This window comes from Aythya ferina, assembly GCF_964211825.1.
Source record: "Aythya ferina genome assembly, chromosome: 2".
NCBI classification, from domain to species: Eukaryota; Metazoa; Chordata; class Aves; order Anseriformes; family Anatidae; genus Aythya; species Aythya ferina.
This window is the reverse complement of record NC_140297.1, coordinates 139,299,549-139,317,937: the sequence shown is the minus strand read 5'-3', so window position 1 is coordinate 139,317,937 and position 18,389 is coordinate 139,299,549. Positions and strand designations below refer to the sequence as shown.

The 18,389-nt window shown below is 45.8% G+C and overlaps 1 long non-coding RNA gene across 1 annotated transcript; it reads left to right on the top strand.

Moving 5' to 3' along the window:
• Positions 1 to 231: 231 nt before the first annotated feature.
• Positions 232 to 16,941, top strand: LOC311432314. Its single transcript, XR_014689979.1, has 5 exons — positions 232 to 2,578; positions 6,639 to 8,593; positions 9,051 to 9,344; positions 9,671 to 9,872; positions 16,604 to 16,941. It is a non-coding gene; the product is annotated as an uncharacterized lncRNA (long non-coding RNA).
• Positions 16,942 to 18,389: the final 1,448 nt, after the last annotated feature.

Below are 18,389 nucleotides of genomic sequence, written 5' to 3'. Positions count from 1 at the left end.
CTAACCATCCCAGGCAGCCTCCGAAGAGCTGCTGTTCTTTCCAGGTACCAGCTGAAAAGTGTGACTGCTCAGAATAGAGCACAATGGGTACGGCAATCCATCAGCATGGGATGAGTAATTCTGGTCTTTGCATAGCAGGGGTTGTTTTTGTTACAAGGAAAAAGAAAAAAAAAGAGAAAAAAAAAAAAAAAAAAAAAAGCAGAAGAAGAAAGAAAGAAAAAAAAAAAAAAAAAAAAGAAAAAAAAAAAGGCTCCTAAAGGCAGGATACCTTCACAGCAAGCTATAAATTCCTCCATTTAATCGACTCTTCAGGTGGAGTCACAAGTAGTTTTAAAGTTTTCAGTGCTCTGTGGTGGTAAAACAATAAATATCCCAAGCCCCTGTGTTATTCTGCCTGCCCCTAACATCCCAGGAATATTATTGTAAGGACACAGGTTCTTCCTGGGGAAAAAAAAATGTATATATATTTATATATTATAAAACTTGAATTGCCATTTCCACATGGCACAGACCTCATGCGAGGTCATCTCCTCCAGGGACCACTCAGCTGAATGAGGTAGAATAGGGAAGCCCTGCCAGCCTGGACTTGCTTGTCTTTGCTCAACTGGAAATAAAAATCACCACAAAGCCATGAGGTTTCCTTGCATGGCAAATCCTGATGGAGAACAACCACCAGTGCCAAGGTCTCAGGCAAAGAGCTGGGCTTACACTTCTGATTTATGCCCAGTGAGATGAAAGCACATGTGCCATTTCCCTGCCCATGCTGTGCCGTCTTGCTTATTGCACTGCTTTAGTCAAATGGGGAAAGGGAAATCTTCCTTTAGGGAATGGTTGTAAGGCTCCACAAGTAGAGAAAATGACACCTCTTGTGTTCAGAATGAAGGAGATTTCCTCGTAGCTTTCAAATTACAGCATCTAAACCCTGCATTAACGCTATCCCAGGGTGTTCCCGATGCAGTAAAGGACAGCTCTGCAGAAGGGCTAATCCTGCCCATCGAACCACCTCGGTGGAGCTCAGCACATTTGCTCTGGCGGTGCCTGGCAGCTGGATCCAGCCCATCCAGTTGGAGCCCACCTAAAATCCCCACCTCGCTCACCTCTCTGACGAACATCACTCTTTCTGGCAGGAATTATGGATCGTGCCCACACGCTCCAGGAGGGCTTGCTGCCCTGAGAGGATGCAGCAAAGTCCCTCCGGTCCCCTGGTGTGCCCCCTGGGTTATTCACCCAGGTTATTCACCTCTTTCATACAAAACAAAACACAAAAACACAAAACCACTATTTTTTACCTGAACTTTTCTACATTACTAGCATACTCCTTCGAACCCTTCAGGTCTCTTGCTAGTTTTACCACCAAGGGGGCTTTGGCCTTCCTGATTTTGTTCCCAAATCCCCAAGCAGTGCTTTTATACTCTTCATTTGCTCCCTGTCCTTGTTTCCTCTTATTATTCGCCTCCTTTTTGGCAGTTAGTTTCACTGAAAATCTCCTTGCTGAGGCACATAGGCCTTCTCCTGAAATCCCTGTTCTGGGTGCCTAACAGGACTGTTCATTCCTCAGCCCTCGGTTGTTTTTAGAAATTGGCTTGTTCTCCTGGGCATCTTTTTCCCTTGTGGCATCTTCCAGGGCAATTCTTCCCTGCGATCCCATAACCAGGCAGAAATCCCGGAGCACAGAGCCCTGACCCCGCTGCTTGCCTGCAGCATCCACCCAGAGCCTCAGCACAGCCACCTCAGGCAGCTGGTCACCCTGCAGGCTAATATCTGGGGACAGCACCTGTGGAAACCCACAAAATTCCCCACAGACTTCCACTGCAGCGTGAGAAAGCTCCCCAGGCATCGTTCAGGACCAGCCAGAGGCCAGAGCCCTTTCCTCACAGGGTGTTGAGTTGTGGGGGTGCAGAGAGTCTGATGGATGGCCTTGGTGCCTGAGGCTGCTTCATCACGTGCCCCGTGTACCTACGTAGGTGTCACTCCAGATTCTGCAGAGCTGGAGAGCCACAGAAAATAAAATACACAATATAAGCCCCGTTACTTGGCGTTTTAATTCATTTCGCTGCTGGGTGAAGAAGCCACGTGGTTAGTGCTGCACACGAGCAGGCACACAGCACACTTGGAATAAGGAGTAGTGCTCACTGAGTCCAAAACACAAGTTTAGACTTTGTTGGGTTGGATGCTACTCTCAGGCTTTCCTGAATGTGATTGTTGTTTGTAAGTGTTCTCAAATGCTTCAGAAAAAAAAAAAAAAAAAAAAAAAAAAAAAAAAAAAGAAAAAAAACATTTTTATGCTGTGGGTTGTCTGCAAATGTTCATTTTGACAAGTTGCTGTCTGTTAGTGGTATTGGACTAGTCACACAGTGTATCTTATGTTCCCTAACTGGATGACAAGCTTGTAAAACAGAAGAATAGCGAGTGACAGATACTAGCATGATTTCTGGTTATTTTTTATCGCTCCGGATTTGATGGGCACTGGAAGCTGCATGAATACCTTGAACAGGATATTAGGAATGAAGAGGTTATTGGAAAATACGCCGGCCATGGCTAACCTTGTCAGAAAATGAAAGGCTTGGTGATGAATCAGGTAGCTTGCCCTCGTGTAATTAGTATTCAATTGTTGGGCTGTACAAAGAAAGGGTTACGGGAAATAATGGATAGGACACAATAAGGGTTGATATGTGAAGGAGTTGTCTAAAAACTCCTGGCACGTTGTAGAAAAGGCTTCGCAGATGTTTCACACTCACTTTAAAACAGAAGAGAAAAAGGGGAAATATCCTCAAAGCTCACAACAGCCTAGCAGCCCAGAGGCCAATAATCTTCTCACCCTCTCAAATGTTCTCCATGCCACTCGGTTTCCAATCTAATGAATTTAACACAGTTTCAGGCTAGAACAACAATCACACAGAAGCATCTTGTTCTCAGGAACTTCTACCTAAGGTGTACAAGGCAAGCACCTGGTGTCCCAATTAATTCTTGCACGGAACTGCAGCAATGAACCATCTGATTACTGGATTACAGTTCAGTGCAAACCAGTCTAACAATCAAACATAAGCCATCCATCACCAAAACAAGTTATTTAAAACGAGTGCAAACAGCTCAGAATGTTAACTGCGCTGTTTTCTATTCCTAAATAAAAAATGATGCTTAAACCATAAATGTTTAGCTAAAAAAGTTATAATTTGTTCCAAAGGGAAACTGCAACATGGGCTGTATGGCTTAGGTAGCATTCTGTAGCCACAAGAGAAGCCAAGAGCTCAGGCAGGGTGTTTAGGAGATGGTAGGATATTTCTCTGCAGCATCATTCCTTGCAGTTTTTTCCCCAGACTCGATCCTTCTCTGCTCAAAAATTCACGTTGCAGCCCGCAGAGTTCTGGACGGGGATTTTGGAGGTTAAACATGACCTTTAAGTCAATAGGAGAGCGTGTCCAGGTTGAGAAGGGCTACTTAACAAGAAAATAAGCCTCCGTAAGAGGCTTCAGAGCACGGCATCAGCACAAAGCCACGCAAGCCTCTGGCTGGTGACAGTTTGTCCAAAAGGCACAATGTTGTGCACGAGCCCTTCTGAGCTATAGGGCAGTAATGAAGTCAAGCTGTGACCATAGGAGCAAAGAGCTTTCAAGAACCTGAAGGGAGCTGAAGGGCAATACAAGGCACGGGAGATGCAATGTAGATAAATGAAAGGAAATGCTTGTTGAAAGGAAAAATCAGCACCTGGCACGCACTGCAGAGACATAAATGAACCCCCTGAGTCCATAAGGACCAGCGGGAGTGATGCTGGCTTTGGTGGGAAGCCAAAATGGTGGGTTTGGTGGTGGGAGCCAAGATGAAGAAAGCCCTGTGACCCCTGCAAGAAGGCCGCCGTCCCTCTTCCCAGTAGATATCAGCAGTTTCGAAGGGACTTATGAGGCCCCATTACAGAGCAGGAGTCTCCTGTAAATGCTCTCAGTTTGACAAATGCTCCCAGAGCCAGCTCTCAAAGAGGTAGAGCAGCTTTCCAGCACCAAACTCAAGTAGGCTGAGCAAAGCAAAGGGGTTCAGATGTGTCCATAACTTGTGAACACTGGGGTTTCAAGGCAGAATGCCCCATTTCTGACGGCAGGGAGCCGGGGCAGAGTTCACCTAAGCCCAGCCACCGAAAATCTGGGCAGCTGCCGTGTGCCAGCCGTCCCTGTCCCTGCCATCCGCAGGGAGATGGGCGCTCTCACGGCTGACTCACAGCCTCCTGGGCGAGGTGTCTGGTGTAGGTGGCGTGACTCAGCCTCGGGGTGGTCCTCTCCACTGCTGCTCACAGCATCCTGCATCGTAGCATGAATTACAAGCCTGCCTTTCATGTGTGTTGAGCAGGGGATAATCAGAAAGCCTGTAGTCCTGTATAAGACCTGATTATGTAAAGACCAACACTAAATAAATTAGAATAGCTTAATAGGTAGCCATAACTTCAGGATTTATTTTTTATTTTTTTCTCCTGATATTAGAACCAAGGGAAAAGTCCTTGCCTTAGGTCAGGTGCAAAGAGAAAAATAGTAGCTATCTGGAACATGCACCAGTTCCTCAGTGTGCCAGCGCTGCTGTCGGGCAGATGTCTCCTTTCTGCCTTCAGACCAGCTGAGCTGCCCACACGGGACACAGAAAACAAAAAACAGGACTCAGCAAGAGCATTAGGGTCCCCTTCTGGGGAAATCCAAGGATCTGCCAGTGGGCCATCTGGGATGCCACCTCCTCTCTCTGATCTCTGCTAACACATTTCTGGATCAGAAGTGTAAAGTCCTCCTGAAGGCAAAGAAGAAAGATTGGCTTCCTCTTTTATGGAGCCAGGCCACAAGGACAGGATCCAAACGCGTTGCTTTGCTTCCAGATGCACTTTTGTTGATCCCTTCCCTAAGGGGATAAACATCTTCCTGTCTGTCAGGCTGTGGTTATGTTAAATGCTTTAAAACCATGTCTCATAATGAACACCACGGAGAGCATCGGCTCTGCGCAGCAGATGGCTGCAGAAACGAGTGCCCTGAGAAATGCAAGGGAAGGTCCTGAGCTGTGCCTTTACATCATCTGCCTTCAGCTGGCTCCGGGAAGCAGCATTTTGACACTGAGGGTGCTACAAGGAGTGACTTCACTCCTTGCACGTGGCGTAGCTGTTTGACACCTGCAAGAATACCATTTGCACCTCTCATGGCAAGCTTGTTTTGTTGGCACGGTTTGAAAGGCCACCTTCCTGGGCATCTTGGAAAGCTAAAGGAGCGGAGAAAACTGCCTGACGTTCAGTGGGAGAACACAAAATGAGCACCGTGCTTCAAACCTGGTTAATAATGCTCAGCGAGGGCTTGATTCCTCCTAAGTTAGTCATGCTGAGCAGTTTCTTGTTCTACAAGTAGCCTATTCATCTCGCTTAGATTAGTCACAGCACGAGGAGAGCAGGATTGGACTCTGAATAATTTCAATTAATTTTCTGCTGTAAAAAAAAAAAAAAAGTATTAATTAATATTTCCCATTTCACCAGCATTTGGCAAATATGCTTTAACTATGCATAAATATTACTCATTTTGTACATTTTCTCCCTATAAAACATATCTTGATGGTTTGTCAAGTTCCACTTAGCTTCTTAATACATTTTTTGTCTAGGCATAATTCACAGCATAAACTGAACAGAAGTGTCAGCCCGGAGCAGGCACAGCTTTACTCTGCCTTTGGGGGTTGGAAGTGGATGGTTTTTAAGGTGCTTTCCAACCCAAACCATTCAATGAATCGATGCTTCTGCTATGGCTTAGAGTACGTGCAATTAGGGCTTTAGCTGATGAAAATTTCTGGCTAGCCTCTAAGGGCTGTGAGAGCCTCTGGAAACATCTGAACATGTTCCATCGGCTGCCCCCTGTATCCACAGCACTTTCAGGTGGCATTTGAAGAGGTCCAACACTGTGCTCATGCCTAAGAGCTTGTCCTTAACATGCTACAGGCAAGCTACAAAGGTTAGGGGAAAATCTGAAAAAGGGAGCATCTGCGTCTGGTTTCACTGCGTGCTCAGACATTTCCCTGGTTTACTTCTCCTGTGGAAGTGATACCTGCCAGGAGTTTCACTCCGTTCACCCTTACACAATTTGCCAGTTTTATTCCCTGTGTAACAGCTCTCTGACACTCGCACAGTCATCCCCTCCCATACAAGAAGCTGATCCCTGTGGGTCTACATGAAAATTAAGGAAGATTAAAAACAACAAAGCAGATACATGCCTCACTTCCACTAATTTCTCTGGGTATTAGAGACCAGGACCTTAGTCATCCTGAACAGAGTCAGCAAGAGGAAAAGTGTTACAAATGCAGAAGAGGTGCGTTTGTTTCATGATGCTGCACTGAGTTATACAGATGACTTGACAGAAGCATGTCTTTTGGGAAAACAGTGCCTGTCAGCATCCTGGAATACTGAAAGTTTAAAATCCGTGAGCACGGAAGCTCAGGAGATGCTCAGAGCTCTTCAGCCAGTCATCCAGGATGCAGTGTTAATTTACTGCTCTACCAAAGCCTGAAATGCCATCCTGAATAGATAGGGAGTGATTTGCTAAAACTGGTGTTATTTGTCTCTGGGATTTATAGGGATAACATCAAGATGCGATAGAATTAATACTTTATCCTGTCATATCTCTTTTCTCTCTGAGCACTGGAAACACTTCACAAATAACCATGATCCCTCACCGCACGGTACACGGCCATCTCAGAGGGATGGATGGAGGACCACTGCTGCTCTCCACCTCAGCAAATGAGAGAAGAAACAAGAACAACCCTTCTTGTGATGGCTTTGCTTCAGGAAAATTTATTTTAGAGCATTCCCTGCCAAATAATGAAAAGTAAATGTTGCACAAAGACACTATTTTTCCTTATCGTAGAAATGATAAGGAAAGGGGTGAATCCATATAAAAGATATACATAAAATATATGTCAGCAGATATCTCTCTCACCTGTGAGCATACAGGTTCGAGAGCGAAGATTTCTCCATTCACTCGTACAAATACCACCTTGAAAAGACCTTGCTTTTGGCTGGCATTTCTGAATGACCCAGTTCCTTCCTGAGGGATGATTCCTGACATCACTCAATCCAACAGCAGTGATCCTTACAGCTTCAAAGCCACTTCTAAAGAATACCAAAACCAACGCTGTGTTTATCTGGCCAGCTTTTCTGTGCCAGCTCTGAAAGGCCATACATTCAAGAGAAAGTTCATTTCTGGCATACCCAATCAAATAAGGGTTATGTGCCTGCTATGTGTGAAAATATATCAAATAGCTTCAAAAAGTCCTGCCACCACTTTGTTCTTTGCCCATTTTTGCTTTAGAAATACTGTCCTTTGCCCACCAGCGAGGGGAGGCAACGGGGGATCTCACGACGGGGACAAATCCAGCCTGGTTGGACCGCCTTCTCCTTTCTCTCCTTTGAGAAAAATCCTCTCTGAACCCACAGGAGGACAAGCCCTTTTCCTCAGATACTTTGAGCGTATCTCTGCCTCGTTTCCTCTTCTGGAACAGTGCCATCAAATTTCCCTTTCTGCCTTCTTGGGAGAGCTTTCCCGGTGCACAGCCAGCGAGGGATGTGCTGGTGGCTGTATTTTTGGGGAAAACACACGAAAATGGTCTTGCCCACAGCCATAACCTTCTGCACGGGTGCCCCAAAACCCTGCAGGGTCACGGGGAGCTTTCACGGGGGTGAAAACGCTCCCTAAATCCTGCTTATCCAGCAAGATCTGCAGAGAAGGAGCCCTCTGCCCCCTCATCTTGCACAGACGGTCTGACTCACTGGACTCAGGATTCCCATCTGGATGTCTCTGAGAGATGGGTCCACGCCAAGGAGTCGGTCTATTCTTAGACCTATCTGCTATAAAGATAGTTTTCCCCACCAAAAGCCCACTTTCTCTCAGCCATCCCCGAGAACACCTGTCTCCGAGAGAAATGCAGCAGCCGCGGCGGCACAAATCCTGTCCCCTGCTCGTTGTCATGAGGTGCTCGTATCCGAGGCTGCTGGAGATTGTGTAAATGCTAATAACATTGCTAAGCAAAACCGCGAAAGAAACAAAAATAAATGGACGTCAAATTACGTGAACCCTGCCGGCTGCAGGGATGACGACTGCACTTTGAGGCTGAAAAATGTTCCTGTGCCTCCCGTGCCTCAGAAGTGACAGATTTTGGCAGATTTTCCAACCAGCACCTTCTCCATTTTCTCCCGCGTTGCCCGAGGACATGGCATGGCCTGGCTGACGTGATCTGTAAAGCTTCGCTGCTGTCCTCTTCCCTCCTAATTCCTGCAGGAGCTTGGCACCTGGCAGCAGAGAAGCAGCGGAGAGGGAAGCCAGAGGGGGCAGTGTATATTAAAAAACAACCACGCCGCCTCTTCAGCGGTGGGGAAGGAGGTTGTGCAATATCTGGCTTGTGCACCCATGTGATCTTACCGCTGCCAGCCAGGGTTTTCAGAGGGAACCGAAAGGAGAGAAACACCCACTAGATTCTGCTTCAGATCATCTGCGAAGCTCAGCTGCTTCCTTTCAGCCTCTTCTCTTCGTGTTTTGCAGTTGCTCGTCGTGGTATTTCTCCCTGGGAGCTCACGGGAGGCCAGGCTCATCGCCAGGTCTGTTTGTAGGCAGTCCCAGGATGGGTTTGGGGTGCTAAGCCAGCTTCCCCATGCCCTGGCCTTCCCTGCCTCTTGGAGCAGGGGTCTTCCAGCAAAAGGCTGGTGTGGCACAGGGTGGGTTAAGCAAGCACGGGGTGGGATGGCCGGCTGCCACCCTAACAGGGCTGGGGCTGCGGGAGGACCTCGAGAGGCGACGTTCTGCAGCTGCACGGGGTGCAGAAGGTACGGAGCTCAAAAGGCCTGGAGAGAAAGAGGAAGGAGACACCTCCCTCGCCAAAGAGCTAAGCCAAAGTAAAAATGAAAGCCTGTAAAAACAGGGGGGAATCATAGCAACATATACTGGAGGCTTGGATGGTTCCTGTGCTGCGTTTATGGCTAAAAACATTCAGGTTCGTTGGGTTTCTGGTCTCTTGGATCGCCGTGACAAGCACCTGAGCCTCTTCCCTTCCCACAGATACACCTTGCAGCTTACTCCACCTCCAGATGGGATCTCTGGTCGCAGTGCTGTGTGTCAGCCAGGATTATCCTGTGGGGCTGATCACATCTGCCACCCACACACGCTTCCTGTGGAAACTATGGGCAGGCAGGGAGGCAGAGACCCGGCAGTAACACGGGGAGCGGGAGGCCGGGGTGTGGGGACAGCAGCTCCGAAGCAAAGTGCTGGGTGCCTCTGTAGTCACCTGAGAAAAATCAGCACTTCCAGAACCTGATTCGTCTTGTCCTCGTGCAGATGCCTCCAGGAGATCAGGTAAAACTGCTTCTCTCTGACTACAGAGGGAGCACAGCGGACTAACTGAGGCAAGAGACACGGTAAGCACCGAAGTAGGGTGAAATTAATCCCGTTGAATCTTCAGAGATCAGGGCAATTTCACGCAGAGGCTTGAGAGGGCACTTACATGTGGAGACAATTATATGTGAGACACTTGTGGGTGTAGCTTTATACCAGTGCGCATGAGAAAGTATCATCCTTAATATGATGCGAACAGCGCCCTTCATCCTACAATCAGATAGCTGTGACACCATATCCTTTCAGTACTCAAATCTGGGTGAAAACATCAGATTTCCCTTCAACAGGAACCCAGATAATGCCTGAGACCAGCCTGGGAGGAGGCTGACCCCGGTGCTGCAGAGCCCCACGTTGGCAGAGCGTGTGACACTGGGCCCCGTCTCGAAGTCACGCATGTGCCACAGTTTCTTTCCTCCTTTTTAGCACAAACTGCCCTTGATTAGTCATCGACCTGGTTTAGACGCTGCACTGCTACCATGCAAGCTGCGGGTGAGTATTTAAATATAATGGGCTGCGATCGTTTTAAAACTGGCCTAGATCTAAGCCCGCAGGGGGCCATAACTAATTTGGTGGAAGCTGTAGCTTCTAAATAGAACTACCTGGGACCTCTCCGGAGCTCGGCTGTGGGCTTCACTGTTCCAGCACCAAGCCTCAGCTGAGCTCCCTGACTGCCCCGCAGCCCTTCACGACAAACCAAGGCCAACCTGGCTACAGCAGGGCTGAGTTTCCTGATGGGCATCCTTCCCCAGGGGAATGAGAAAACTCAAAATGGAAGGAGGGAATTACGGTTTTGACTCCAACACCACTGAAAGTCTGCCTTTTTGTACAGTTTTGAGTCAAAACCATATGCAGCTCCATGGTTTTGGCTGTGTATTGCCTTGTTGTTTTTTTTTTCCAGCTAACTTCAATAGTCTGTGATCCAAAAGGTAGGAGTAAGTAAAGTCACCGTATGTTTCAAACCTTCCATACTGGATTATCGTCTGCAATATGCAAGTCCTGTTTTTAATGTCATAAGTCCTTCACACCTGATCTTTTTCGATTCTTCATCTTTGACTAAGTACATCTACAAACTCAGGACGAAATATCTGCATTTTATCAGCAAGCACAACACTGACAGACAAATAAGTATATCTGTAGTGAGTTTGTTTGCATTAGTAGATACTGCTTCCTTGCATTAGCTGGTATTCCCGTAGCTTCTAGACCAGGAAATTACAGGTGTTGGCTCTGTATAAATATTGAACAAAACGTTGGCTGATGATGCATGGCACTTCGGTGCTACTCAACTGAAAGTGTCACCCTTCAGATGGTACCACAGCTGAGATTCCCTTGCCCATCCCTGATGTCTGCTGAAGTGGAAATCAGCCATTGCCCCAGGCTCTTTTTCAGATTCCATCTCCTTCAAAATTTCTCTCTTCCCTCTCCAAAAATTATTCTAATAGAAGCTTTGAGTGAGGCTGCTATACTGATGTATCTGCCTTCAAAATCACTTTGCCATTTTTTTTATCATAGTGTAAATGCTGTGAAACCATGATAAAAGGGACAGTACAGCAAGTGCTTGTGGTACTGATTTCTAGGGTCATCTTTATTCACTGCACACAATCATATGACATTCACTCTGAATCCAGTGCTATACAGCTGAATAAATATTCAAGGGTAGGTGAGGCTCACCTGTAAAAATGTAATAAGTATCAGGTGCAGCTTATTTGCTAACTATCTTTCTTGCATCAAATCAAAGCAAATGTTTCTAAAATCTTATTTATTTTTTTTTAATTTTATGACGCCTCCACACCACCAAAATCAGTATTGCTAAGTCTGCAATATTCGTCATGAACTCCACATTCCCCTAGATCCCAGTCATTAGAACTGTATCATGCCCTTTCTTGTCTGGGGGGTAGGAGTAATGCTCAAATCTTGAACAAGCAGAGTCTTCCCCCAGGACTGGAGAGCAGGAGGGACGTGGCTTGCTTTGCATGCAGACAGGGTTAATTTTCCCTTCTTCCTGCATTCTTTTGCACAGCCATCCCAAGGGAAGTGTCATATTACCTCACCTCTCATTCCTAGGTTTCTAAGTTGGACCTGGATTTGAATTTCCCTGGCATTAGAGGAGTTGCATTCGGTGTTCTGGTTTGGATCCATCTTAAAATGGTAGCTGAGACATTAACTTAAAGGGAGTTTGAGTTGCTTATTCGAGATCCAGCCCATCTCACTTCAGACAAATCCTGGTGTCTAGTCTCCCCCTTTTTGTGCAGCTGTGGAAGATACTGGGACAAATCACTGCTTTAAAGAGGAAATAAAGTATTCCCTTCCCATGGGAGAATTTCTGAAGACAGAAAGACGGCGTAGTTAGCACTGCAGCCTTGTCCTGGCTTGTCTACACATGAAAGTTATTCCAGAATAAGCTAGGGGCTGAATGTAAAGCAGGATAGGCATTCCACAACTGCTGCGTGTTGCTGAGATCTCAGCAGAAGCCAAGGGTCAAGGTAGCTGCATGCCGATTCATTGGGACTGCCCTGCGTCTTTAGCTACGTCCAACAGAAAGAAACAGGCAAGGATTTTGAGGACTTTCATGGAGAATAATAGACACAAAAGCAGAAGTAAACTATTTCAGACTAATCAGAATTAATTAAATACTTCTTATTTTCCTGATTTCATAAAACCAAAGCAATGAAACGTTTCCAGGACTCCTTTGCTTCCTGTCCTTGGTTCAGAATAGGATGAGACAAAAAAGGAGAAAAAAAAAAAACAAGGCAACTTCAAACTATTTCGTTCCTCCCTGGATCTTGCACCAAAAACATAGCTGTTTTCACTCCTTCCCCCCATCCCTCTCTGCTGTCTGCTGCAGGGCATGGGCTGGGCAGCGGCGCTGATACAAACCCCACCTCACTGTCATTGTCTCCCTGCCTTTTTCCAGTGCCACATACACCGTTTGCAGCAGTGGGCACTGGATCTTTTTGGAAAATACTGGTGGCAGTTTGACCGTCTGGAGGAAAGCCAGCCTCCCCACAGTAACGTGATGGATGTTGTACGGGCGGGTGGCCACCATCATTTGGATTTGCTGCTGCCATTTGCTCCTTTAGCGCTGTGCTTTTCCCCAGTTGCCTCCTGCCCAGAAATTGCTAGGAAACTCCACGTGCTTCCACAGGGAGAGGGCAACACTGGTAATACCTCAGGAGACAAGTGAAAGGAGGAGGAACATGGCCATGCCAGCCCCTCACGCTGCCCTAAGATGGCCGCAGGGCCCTCTCCTCCCCACCTCAGGACTGGGGGAAGCTTCTGGCAGCTGAGGAGACCACAATGGCAGTCAGAGGCCACTGTACCCCACCAGGCCTCACTCGTCCAGCCTGGCATTGTACTTCACAGCTCAGGTTGCCAATTAACCCAATTAATCAGCACCCTCCTGAGGTGCTAATTAGGGCTCCCCAAGCCCTCCCCTGATAGCACGCTCTCCATTCCTGGGGGTGTCCCTGTGAGGGCAGTGATGTTTCCAGGCCAGTGTGGGTGAAAACCCTCAGTTTTGCCCAACTTCACAAATTACTGACTTTTGGCATTCACCTGATGAATAAAGATCCATGAGGTCTGCGGCTGCTCTGGACTGAGAGCTTTTTTTTTACTGCTCCTGCTGAAATGGAAATTCAGTAAAGAAACAAAATGTGGGACCTGGGCACAAAGACAGAAGGCACTGTGCTCTACTTGGGGAGATAAAATGACTTTCGCTAAATTAAATGTAGGAAAAACTTGAAAGGAAAGGGGTTTTTGATGTGAAAAAAAGCTAAGGTTTCATTTTGAATGTGTTGGAATGCAGTATTTTCAGAAAGGTGAAACTAATACAATCCAGTGCATTCATTGTAGATTTAAATAGGTTTTTATCATCCTCACCCCCTCACCCTGGCACCCACAGCATGATGGACTTCAGACTCCCCAGTTGGCTCAAGTAGACAAATTTTATGCCCCCAAATTTAGGAAATAGGAAATTTAGGAAATATTCCCCTTGCATTTAAAAGGATGTACTGCTTTGTCTTCCTTAAAATGTGATCAGAGGCTAATGAACAAATACTGCTTTAACAACGTTTTTGACACGTTCTGTTTTTCTGAGAAGATGTAGGCCTAGGTTATTGCTTTATTGTGAAAATATATATATATATTTAATATAGACATAAAATTCAAGTTGAGACAGGCTTTCCTGCTGTTCTGCCACAAACTGACTAATGAAGCAGGGCTTGGGTTCAATTTTTAGAGGGCCTTTGCAGAGAAGCACTTAAACATCATTTTGAGCTTCCGTGGTGAAATCTGGGAAATTGCATTATATTACTTGGGCCTCACTGAGTGAAATATCTCCAATAATGAGCAATAAAGTAAAAAATGTATTCAAACAGATGTAACATCTTGGAGGGGGATGAAAGAAAAGCACAATAAATCACATCAATTTAGTAAATCTGAAAAACAAACACTCCCCAACACCTTTCACTCAGTGTGCTGGCAGTTGTCCTGATATGTTCTTCTTGCTGGGAGTGCTCTCTGCAGCAAGCAGCTCCTACTCTCTCCTCTCCCTGCTTTCCTAAGTACTTTCCCCCAGCTCACAGGAACGCAGCCATTGAATATGCTGATGTCTTACTCCTGTTTTCTGCAGGAAAAATATAATTTTTTAGTCAAACGCATCAATTCAGTAGAGGTAAAGCTTCAAAAACAGACATACGCACAGTGCTCCAGTGAAGAGTTACCATCTGCCTTCCCCTCTCCTCCTCCTCCTCACAGGAAGGAAGAAAGAAATTTCACAGGGGTTTAGCTCTTCATTACCTGCTTGCTCTGACATTCATTCCCTGCAGGAATTTTCTTGCTACCCAGGCAGGATGAACACCCACAAAAATTGGCAAGGAGATGACTTTTAACTCATTTTCAAAAGCTGGCTCTATTTCAAGTAGACAGTGTCTCTCTTGTATCAAACCAGGAAGAATTTGGTTTTGCTTTTCTCTGAAAAATAGAAAAGGCGAGTAGCTATCCTACTGCTTGCCTTGAATACTAACAGAGAAATATGATGTTTCAAGGATCAAAAGGAAGACAATTTTACCTGTCAAAACCGGAGGATGAAGCTCCATGTTCTCCTGATAACATCTTTTAGCTGAGCATCCTGAAAACCTACGGCAGAGTTTGCTTTCTGCATAGTCTGCTCCCCTGCCACTACTCTGGAGACAGAGCCACTATTGCCTACAGCAGGGAACACTCAAATGTCAAATTCAGAGCTCAGCCATTGTGTCAGGAGAGAGCTGTTATTGCTACACCAGTCATTTGCATGTGGTGTTACACATACAAATGGTGTTTGTATGCTGGAAAAAGTTGAGTCGGTATAGAAGCAAAAAAAAAAGTGATTTTGCTGGGATAGGTTTTTAGACTGAGAAAAGTTAGACCAGCTGCCTCAGCCAAAATAAAATTAAATAAATAAATAAATAAAAACAACAATGATACCTTCCTTAGCCAATGTACCTTGAGTAAAGGAATTCAGTCTCTTGGCAGAACTGTACCAAGCAATACGAGCAGGTTGACAAGGCTTGGGATAGACTTGACAGATGTCTGAGAGAAGAGAAATAGCTGGAAAGAAAGAGCTCTTGTAGAAGTGTGCCTACAGAGTTACTCAGCATAGGAAAATACATGTATTCTCCATGTTAATCTCAACAAGTCTTAATTTATGTCAGTTTGGACACCAGCAAAAGTGTTATCCCTAACAGGCAGTCTTGGAAAGGTGACTTCAGGGCTTTGAGATATAACTCAGCAGACGTGAATTTCTAAGGGCAGTGAGGTTCTGTGGTGGCATGTAGGAGGTGGTATATTTTAGAGAGATCAAGCCAGCTCTGCTTGGGAAGGGGAAAAAAAAAAAAACGATGCTTGCTGTACAGTTCATATGTTGCAGACAGGGAATTTGTTTCTTTTGTATGGCTCTATTGTAAGCTCAGCAAGCAAAGCACTGGGAGGAACTAGCACCCAACAGAATTACATGGCCGAGGCTTTTATTGCTTACTGGAAGTTTTCCACAGCCTGAAGAAACAGTTACAGTCTATTGCATCAATAAGAGTTCAATTTACATTGGAAAGTAAGAATACAATGTTTATTCTGGGAAATTATTGACATAGCTTGATGCCACTTACTACCTTGAAGGTGAAGAGCAATATCACTACCTTGTAGTCATTAGCAATAATTAGGAACAGCTCATCAACCTTAATACCTCCTGTGGCAGACAAGGAAACTATGTCTGTAATCTCTACTGTTTACAAGTGTAGAAAGCAAATAAAGTCCTGAATATTGGCAACAGTGGGATGGATGAAACTCTTATGTTGCCACAAATGTATGCTTTACAGTGCAGTACAGGAGTCAGTCACCTTCTACCACTTTGTCTCGATGAAGATTTCTTACAGGCCACACATGAGATTCTTACTTACCTTGGAAAATTATGTTCATCTTGCTAATCTTCACCTCAGGTTCAAGATGGATTCAAAAGTGGCTTCTCACTACTCCTGGCCTGGACATGGTCTAGAAAGAGACTCCTTTGCTTTCATTCACCTGTAATGAAGGGTCTGACCCAAACTCCAGATCCAGACATTGTAAAAAAATGCATTTTGATGGTAGTTGAGAATCCAAACTACAGAATTTGTGCTAATAGCCATACACACAAATTCCCTGCTGGCTGGACAAACATTTTATACTAGCAGAGACCTGTTGCTGATAGAGTTAAACCATCTTTGAGAAATGGAAGCTACCTAGCCAAAAGGCTCTTCTGCTTGTATATGGGGTGTCTGACTTGGCTGTGGGTTCCAGAAGAGGTGCCGACAAATCCATGTCAGTGAGAATATTGATTATTTTTCCTACTCCTGAGCCACTGGCGCTCTGCCAGGAAAACGTGGTATTCAGGGCCTGCCTACCATGACTCCAGTCCACTTCCACTTCCCTCTGAGCACATTTTACAATGAATGATGTGCGATATCTCACTTCAGGCAGCTTACCAAGACTTCCCCCCCAGATCGCTGTAGCTGCTGAGAAAACCAGTATCCCTCAAATTAGACACCTACTTTAAAGAACAGTGTGCCTCAGTAACAGACACGATAAATGCTATGAGTAATGACAGATCCATGTGTTAGCAGTACCCTCTATCAGCCACCTACTGGCTCATTTCTTCTTTTGAAAGAGGCTTTTCTCCTCCGGTTCTGTATGAAATGTATATTTCTTTTGTGAAGGTGGATGCCTCTGCAGAAGCAACGGGAGCAGAAGGCAGAAGCTCCTGAGTCCTGACTGCAGCTGTGAAACAGGCTTGGTGTTGATCATCAGGCTCCTTGCCTCAGTTTCCCCACTTGTCGTTTGAACGATGCCTGTGTTGCAATCACGCTGCAAGGCGTAGCCGATATCTGCACAGCGGTGCTTTGGAGGTGCCACGCATCAGATCATCCCAGGAGATAGCAGTATCAGCCGTGTATCAATTGTATCTACGCAGGGAACAAAACCAGGCACAGATGCTAGCATAATGTTATGTATTTTGGTACAAAATGAAATAAAAATCTTGCCTTCTGTCCTCGGATTTCTTGTCAAACGTTCATTGCTTCACATGCTGAAACAGTTAGGAATACAAAGCATATTTCTATCCTACTTTATTTTATTCTTTGAACAGCACTCCACATAAAAAAAGTGAAGAACCATGATTGAATCTTAATACAAAAAAAAGGGCTTAAGTTACATTCTCCTGGGATCATCTGTAGCAAAGCATAATAAGTTTCTCAATATCTGACCTAATTATATCTGTCCTTCTAAGTTTTGTTTCCCATAAGAGCTAAATGTCTATGGTTAAAAATAACATTTGAAACTCCTCCAAGTTCCAGCAGAACTTTTTCAGCCTCTCTCAAATTTAATATCTATTTTTAATTTGTTTTAATTTTTCACCCGACTTTAAAAGTTACGATTTTGAGACTGGCATTCTGCTCTGCTATCCAGCTCCTAAAAATGTTTTGGATAGATAAACTCAAGAGCTAGGAAAAAAAATAACAATTCTATTACATGGGTTTATTTCATTGTGTTGGAGAAATACCGCCACGATTGGAGCATGTGACACAGAGACATGGGGAAGGAAGGATGGCTCTGTGGTTGAAAAGAGATTGGCTCTGCCAGGAGTGTGTCTTCTGGGTCACATTGAGGTCTCTGCCAGACAGTGCCGGGTGATTTTGTGGTGGCTGTTGGCATTTTTTGCCCCCTCTGCCAGCAGTCACTGCCCCAGAGCAAGACTGAACCAAGGTGACAAAGGTCTTTGCTCCACCCCATGGGATGTTCAGGGATCCCAGTGGCTACTGAGGACCTCTGTGCCTTTGAGATCCACGCAGGACTTTGGAATGGGAGATTCAAGCTCAGCCTTCGCTGTTAAAAGCCTTTTGTGGCTTGCAAGGATATTGAAGGAAGGATCTGGAGCTCAGACCGAGTGCTGGAGTCGTGTCTGGAGGAGCCCTGCATCCATCTCTCTGTGCTGGCCATAAAGCCGCATCCCGGGCTTTATGTATATCATTTATATCATGTATAAATGGCACTGCCCGGTCACAGGAGCTCAGGGCTCAGCTCACAGGAGGAGGGCACAAGCTGAACCACAAATTCAGCTTATAATTGCCCAGATATTCCGCTTTGAGTGTCTGGGGGAACATGATCACAGCACACAAATCGGAATTGTTGGGAGAAACAGCACCACAAGGCTCAAAGTGATTGCAAAGGCACAGGACTCCGGTGTTTTCCCTAATTTGTAATGCAGGTTCAAGGCCAGAGCAGCCTGCCAAAATTCCCCCAGAAAACGGCAGTTTCCTGAGCAAAGGGCAGTGAGGACGAGGCAGCAGCTCCTCAGCAGCTCATGTGGTGAGGAGGCCTGGCTGGTGGCAGCACGCTTTGGTGGCTGGACACTGGTTCATGGAGGACGTGTGCCTTGAAATCCCTGCAGGCCCAGCTGGGCCGAGCACTCCAATTTCAGCGACTTTGCCTTAACCAGGAGGATCT